The sequence below is a fragment of the Petaurus breviceps genome, unplaced genomic scaffold (genome assembly GCF_028583685.1).
Source record: "Petaurus breviceps papuanus isolate PSGF00001 unplaced genomic scaffold, PetGlider_PUasm1.0 208, whole genome shotgun sequence".
NCBI classification, from domain to species: domain Eukaryota; kingdom Metazoa; phylum Chordata; class Mammalia; order Diprotodontia; family Petauridae; genus Petaurus; species Petaurus breviceps.
The window spans coordinates 23,796,089-23,803,541 of record NW_027185852.1 but is presented as its reverse complement, the minus strand read 5'-3'; the positions used below and the strand labels follow the sequence as shown (position 1 = coordinate 23,803,541).

The 7,453-nt window shown below is 46.1% G+C and overlaps 1 protein-coding gene across 1 annotated transcript in view; it reads left to right on the top strand.

Moving 5' to 3' along the window:
• Positions 1-1,117: 1,117 nt before the first annotated feature.
• LOC138165341 (sterol carrier protein 2) overlaps positions 1,118-7,453 on the top strand; it is a 464,797-nt gene continuing 458,461 nt past the window's right edge. Inside the window, exon 1 of the mRNA XM_069093562.1 lies at positions 1,118-1,121. The gene's annotated coding sequence lies outside the window, so the exon portion shown is untranslated. The remainder of the gene's footprint in view (positions 1,122-7,453) is intronic.

Sequence of the window (7,453 nt, the reverse complement as noted above, 5' to 3'; positions counted from 1 at the left end):
TCCTTTTACCTTGCCCCCCTCCCACTATGGGCCCCAGTTTGCTCATCTGTAAAATGGAGGGAGGAGGACTCGAGAGCCCCTGAGGTTTCTTCCAGGTCTAGCTCTTGAATCCTGCCTTCTTAGCATTCTTCAGACATGGCAGGCAGATGAGAGTGAGCTGGATCTTACAGGGCCAGGGCTCCCTCCCTACTCTTCTATGATCCAGGTAGCAGACAGAGCCTCTGCAGACCTGGGACTTGTCAGTTGACAGCAGGAGACCGGAGGCTTTGGACTGATCTAATTCCTTCAGCCGCCTTTCCCTGTGTTCTTCCAGCATCTTTCCAAACACAGTGAGATCACCACAAAGCTGTTCCCATCACCAGCCGCTTTTTCCATGAGTGGCTGGACAGTGGGGGGTGGGGAGAAGGGTTACGGGGAGAGGCAGGAACCCTTGGAGCCCACGCCCACGAAGACTGTCTTGTCCCTTTTTTCCTTTGCCATGGGGGTCTGATAATGTCCACTGAAGGGTCCCAGCCCTGAAAACCAGTGGCTGCTCAGAGAAAGTTCAGGGTGTTTTGGACTCCTGCCCCCCTGCAGTTCTCTGATTCTCAGTCCTATACTCGCCACAAATATCTGGGTCTCTCTAGCCTTCTTCTGGACCTTTCCCACATCTTACTCATGCACTGAGAGCACAAAGGCTCTGACTCAGTTTCCTCCCTGACTGATCCCTCGGGGCCTGGAGAGTCTCTAAAGGCTGGCATCTCTTGGTCCACACTGGGGTCCAGTGCTTTTTGGATGCCCTTTGCCAATCCAGGAGTTAGAGGATGTTGGTATGGTTGGAGTCCCTTTCAGCTCTGAGATTCTTTCATTCTGTGAAGGACTACATGGGAGGCATGGCTTGTCAGAAATAGTAGTCCTCAATCTCCTATCTCCATGTCTTTGCATGGGTCATTCCTCATGCCTGGAATACTCTCCCTCCTCACCTCGTTCTCTTAGAATTCCTATTTTCCTTTGAGACTCAGCCCAAGGACCACCTTGACCAGAAGTCTTTCTGATTGGTCCATCTGCTAGGGCCCTCCTCTCCCAAACCACCTGGCATTAAGTTTCAGATGCTTTGTATACACCTACATTGGTACATGGGGTTGTCCTTGTACCCCCAGCACCTAAAGAACGTCAACCCCTTGTGAGCAGGGACAGCCTCAGTTTTGTCTCTGTAGGCCTAGTGCTTAGCACAGTGACTGGCCAATCTATGCCCGTGATTGCTTGAATTGAGATCTGACAGTACCTTTGTAATGGGAATGTAAATTTAAAGATCTTCCCTGCCCCTAGGCTAAAGTGCACCTGGAGCCTGGGATAGGAGGCTTGTTTTTCAGTAGATACTTCTTGATTGGCCAGTGGGGTCAATAAGGTTGTTACATTCTCTGAGCCAGGAGAAGGTTATATAAGCCCTGATGTGAGGCTTCGTTTTGGGAGCTCACTTTGAGAAGTGTTCTGTGATTTGATATGGATTCTGGGAAGCCGTTGTCCAGAGCCCCCCGGCTTTGAAACCCAGATGTTGAAACCCAGATGTTGATTGGGTATGGATATAATGGTTGGGCAGTTTGAAATCTGTCTACTTGATCTGTTTCTGTCTTAATAATTCTGTCTGTATACTTTGAAGTTCGCGGTGCTGACCTTTTTCCCCTGAACGAGGTAAACGATATATGTTTGACTGATTAAAGTAAGCTTGTTAACCCATTTTGAGTTGCTTTCCTGTATCAAAGCAGATCCAAGAATCTGTGGTGGCAGCAAACCCTGAGGACGCTTTGGGGTGCTTGCTGCTACAAAACTCAGCTCAGCAAAGTCTGCATGCAGGCCATTCTTCTCTCCTACTCCATGGCTCAACAGAGTCACAGCTACCACAACTGGGAAACAAACAATTATCCCAGCACGCATACTTTCCTTTTACTCTGCAGATCCTGTTTGTGATGCCATTTCGTAGCAGCAAGCACCCCAAGCGTCCTCAGGGTTTGCTGCCACCACAGGTTCTTGGATCTGCTTTGATACAGGAAAGCAACTCAAAATGGGTTAACAAGCTTACTTTAATCAGTCAGACACATATCGTTTACCTCGTTCAGGGGAAAAAGGTCAGCACCGCGAACTTCAAAGTATACAGACAGAATTATCAAGACAGAAACAGATCAAGTAGACAGATTTCAAACTGCCCAACCATTACATCCATACCCAATCAACATCTGGGTTTCAAAGCCGGGGGGCTCTGGACAACGGCTTCCCAGAATCCATATCAAATCACAGAACACTTCTCAAAGTGAGCCCCCAAAACGAAGCCTCACATCAGGGCTTATATAGCCTTCTCCTGGCTCAGAGAATGTAACAACCTTATTGACCCCACTGGCCAATCAAGAAGTATCTACTGAAAAACAAGCCTCCCATCCCAGGCTCCAGGTGCACTTTAGCCTAGGGGCAGGGAAGATCTTTAAATTTACATTCCCATTACAACCTTGAAGAGGCCAGAGCTGACCCTGATCAGTGTCGAAGCTCCAGAGATGTTTGCTGGTTCTGGATGTACCAGAGTCATAGAGTCCTCCTTCTTTCTGACACCCACAATGAACCTAGGAGATTACAGACCCACTCTAACATAACCCAATATAGGGAGTCTTTCTCATTCAGGCCAAAGAGGCCAAGACTCCTACAGGTTATACAGATATGTTGTACAAGTTAAGTCATATCTAATCAATAATCATTTATTGAGTGTACTGCATAGAGCCCCAGGCCTGGACTCAGGAAGATCTGAGTTCAGATCTGGCCTCGGACACTTACTAACTATATGACCCTGGGCAAGTCACTTAACCCCTATTTGCCTCAGTTCCCCATCTGTAAAATAAGGACACACTGGATAAGAGCCTGGCAAACCATTCCAGTATCTTTGCCAAGAAAATCCCATAGACTTTGTCCATGGGGCCATGTAGAGTTGGACATAACTCAGCAACAACAACAATGTGCCAAGCTATGTGCTAAACAGTAGAGACAGAAAGAAAGACAAAAATAGTCCCTGCCCTCAATGGGCTTATGTTCTAATGGGGAGACAACAGGGAAACAACTGTGTAACTACAAGATACACACATTGCAAATGGTAAATAATCTCAGTGGCAGAGAGGAGAGAATGGGAAAGGCCTCCTGCAGTAGGTGGGCTTTGGGCTGGGTCATGAAGAAAGCCTGGGAAGCCAGGAGGTGCAGATGAAGAGGGAAAGGCATGGAGAACGGTCAGTACAAAGTGGAGGAGTCAGTGACAGAATGTGTGACAAGATCAGTTACAGAGCTCACAGAGGGAGATAAAGGGGAGGAGGGCTGGAAATGTAGGAGGGAACCAAGGCTTTAAAGGCCCCCAGAGCATTTTCTATTTAACCCTGGAAGCAGTGGGGAGTGTCTGGAATGTACAGTGTAGGGAAGTGACCTGGTCAGACCTATGCTTTATAAAGGAAGATGACTTTGGCTGCTGAGTGAAAGATGGACCGGAGAGACATGAGGCAAGGAAACCAATTAAGGGGCTATTACAGTAGTCTGGGTGATGAGGCCCGGGCTTGGGCGCTGGTTACAAGAATGGAGAGAACAGGCAGCTTTTGGAAGATGTTATGAACATAGCAACTAGAGGACCTGCCAATTTGGCTGCGTGGGGAGAGCACCAGCAAGGGATCCAGGATGGTATGGGGCCGGTGAACAAGCTTCCTTAATGAAATGTCTGGAACATAGCCATCACTTGGGATCCATTGGACACACTAAGTCTTTTATCCGTACTATCACTGCTAGTCAGGGTCCTATAATCCAACCGGTCAATTAATCATCAAGAAGTTATTAACCACCTACTATGTTCCAGGCTCTGGGCCAAGTGCTGGGAATAGAAAGAACAGTAAAAAACAATGGCCCTTGCTCTCAAGTCACTCATATTCTAATGGGGGAGACGGCATGTAAATAAAAATGCACAGGGAAGATAATATATGCAATTATCCAATACAGGACAAGTTGGAAGGAATCTCAGAGGGAAGGCACTAACACTAACAAAAAGTACTTCGGAAGCCGTGTGGAGGACAAATTGAAGTGGGGAAGCAAGGAGACCAATTATGGCCGTTGCCGTAGTCTAGGTAGAGGCGATGATGGTCTTAATGAAGGTTGTGGCCCCATGAGTAGAGACAAGAGGTGAGTACAGTGAAGACAGCCCCAGGCCTGGAGTCAGGAAGATCTGAGTTCCTATCTGGGATCTCAAAATGACAAGATTTGGCACGTGATTAGACATGAGGATATTAGTATTCGAGATATTAGATATAGATGGGTAATATAGACATCATATACAATAGAATACAAGATTTGTGATCCGGAGTCGGAGGTCCAGGATGGCATTGAGGTTGTGAGCCTGGGTGATTGGGGGGAGAATAGGGGAAAAAGGAAGTTTGGAAATCAGGCTAGTTTGGGGAGAAAGAAGAAATTCCACTTTGGACAGGAAAGAGTTAGGAAAGCGTGGTGAGGCAGGGATAGAAGCGCTTTGGGATCTGGAGTGACCCCTGCCCTAAACCCATCTCTGTTTCCTGAAACAAGTCCAGGGAAATTCAAAAGCCATCCTGAATTCCTCTCTCAAGAGCTGTCAGAATGTATATGCCTATCTTGTCCACGGTTGTAACAGAATACAGCTCGGCCCCTTTGCACTCAGCTGGTGCTATTCTTGAAAAAGGATGCCTTGGCCTCAGGCCCCAAGCCCCTTTGACATTCAGCGAAGAGCAGCTAGGCATACAATTTATCTTCAAACTGCCTGGCCTGACTTCTCTTTTGGTCATTACACTCAAGAAGAAGACAGACAGCCACCCTTCATTCCCCTTATCCATCATCACCCCTGTGTAAAGAACTCTCAGCAACCAATGGACCTTTGATCAATGAAAATATATTTATTAATTACCTACTATGGGCCAACCACTTTGCTTAGCCCTTGAGAAACAGAGAAGCAAAAAAACATGAGCAAAACAAAACCAAAACCATGGTCCCTGCTAGATGCTGGAATACAAACACAAAAATGAAATGCTCCCTACTTTCAAAGAGCTTAGATTCTCTAGGAAAGATAACTCCAACCTCCCTGTGCCTTAGTTTCCTCATCTATAAATAAGGGGACGTGATGGCCCCTTCCAGTTCTAAATCTGTGATCTCACACACGTATATGAGGGGATAAGGAATAAATAGAGGTTGAATAAATACAACATCAGTACAAGGTTGTGAAATGCTGAGTAGTTTGGGAGGAAGGCCACGGTGAGGGGTCAGGAAGGGCTTGATGTTGAAGGTGATGCCTGAGCTCGTTCTTGAAGGACAACAGAAATTCTGTGATCCCTGTGAGATGAGAAGAGCATTCACTCTGGTCCCTAGCTCCCAGTCCTTTCCATCTGAGATGACCTGCCCACTTATATTATGTATCTTGTAGGTACATAATTCTTTGTATGTTGTTTCTTCCATTAGAATATCAGTTCCCTGTGAGGAATGATTGCTTTTACCTTTCCTTATATATTCTGGAGGATTTCCAGGGAAGATGAGAGATGGTGTACCATGTGTGAGGGACAGAGAGAAGGCAAATTGGACTGGACTGTAGAATACAGAAAGGAAAATAATATGCGACAAGGCTGGGAAAATAGGAAGGGACCAGGTTGTGAAGGGCTTTAAAAAGTCAAACAGAGGAGATTATATGTGATGCTAGAGAAATAGGGCACCATTGGAATTTATTGAGTCAGGCAATGGTATGGTCAGACCTGCACTTCAGGAAAATCACTTTGATAGCAGAACCAAGGATGGATCAGAGCAAAGAAAGATTCAAGGCAAGGAGGTGAATCAGGAGACTTTTGAAAAAGTCCAGATGAGAAGGGTTTGGGCATGAACCAGGTAGTAGCTGTGGGAGTGGAAGGGTTGGCTTGGATTGGAGGGAGGCAGCACTGGGAACTGATGAGATCATTAAATGAGAAGACATAGAGAGAGAAGAGCAGTCAAGACAGAATGAAGGGGGATGCCCACAGTTCAGGGACATGACCTGAAGGAAGATTCAGCAGAGGATCCTGAAAAGCAACAGTCAAGACAGAAAGGAGGAGAACCAGGAGAGCTCAGCATCATGAAAACTAAGAGAGAAAGAAAGTATACAGGAAGAGAGGATGTTTAAATCAGGGCCAGTCACTGCAGCAACCAAAACGAAGGCCTGCTGAGGTCAAGGAGTTTAAAAATGAGGAGGAGACTTAATCATTTTCTCCAACCCATTTCTATCCTTTCATTTGGCAGCAAATACAAACCTCTCCAAAAGAGTGATTATGTGGTAACCTTGTGTCTGCATTCAGGAGGGGAAAAGGAAACCCACACATAAGACTTAAGTGTCCAAAGGAGATTTATTAAAGGATATTCTTTACAGCCGGCTGGAGACAGGAATGGGATGCAGTAGGCCTCCAAATCTTCATCCAGATTGGAGTGGCGGTGTGGCAGGTCCCCAGATGGGGGTCACGCGGAGGCTCCCTCTGAGATGCTTTCCCTCTCTGCTCAGGAAGTCCCATCTCCAAAGTGCTAGAGATGCTCCTTCTGGGTTTCTAGGAGGGTGTTTGGTGCAGAGCGAAATGTTATCTACTAGTTTTTCCCCTAGATTTAGGCTTTGGAACTTTGAGCACAGTAAACAGTTGAGGGGAATGAGAGTATGGGATTCTAATGTTCCCTGATGTTCTCATGGTAAACTAATAAGGGGAATGTGGAGGTCCTTATACTTGAAGCCATGTGCTAAAGGGCTTTCTGAGCCCCAGGGGAACACTTCATCTATAGGATTATTATTAGAAAAAGAGGGAGAGACTTTCTCAGACAGTTTTAGGGGTGCAAGAAAAAAATAAGCAAGGGACATTTAATACAGGATAAATGTCAATTAACTAGCAAAAGAAAGGAGAACTGCCCCAGGTTTTTCTTTCAAGTGAGGAATCAAAGGCCTTCTCGAGATGCCAATATTTCCCCCATTTTGGCTTATTCATATGAATGATTAAGGGGCTTCTGTGAGGGTGGGAAATGACCTTCCAATATGCAAAGATCCTAATAGGAATAAAGACCTTACTTTTTAATATGATTATATATAGATCTGTGCCCACATTATTGATTCGTTTGCATGCCTCAGAGTGAGGAGAAAGTACACCTATTGTGATTCTAAGAAGCCCAACCAAACCCTTGGACGCAAGAAAGGGTGTAGAACTACAGAGAGCAGATGTTATGGAAAACATGGAAGCAGTTAAAGCTTCTTGGTCCAGTCACAGAGTCAGATGCAGAAGAAAGACTGGGAAGGATAAGGATGGAGAAACAACCAACAAAGACAGTCATCTCAAGAGAAAGGAGAGCGCTAAGCAGCGGGAAATCAGCAAAGGCGTTCCTGAAGGCCGGGGTGAGTTTTCAAGGCAGTGAAGGTGGAAGGGAGGAGGGAGAGAAGGCCAGG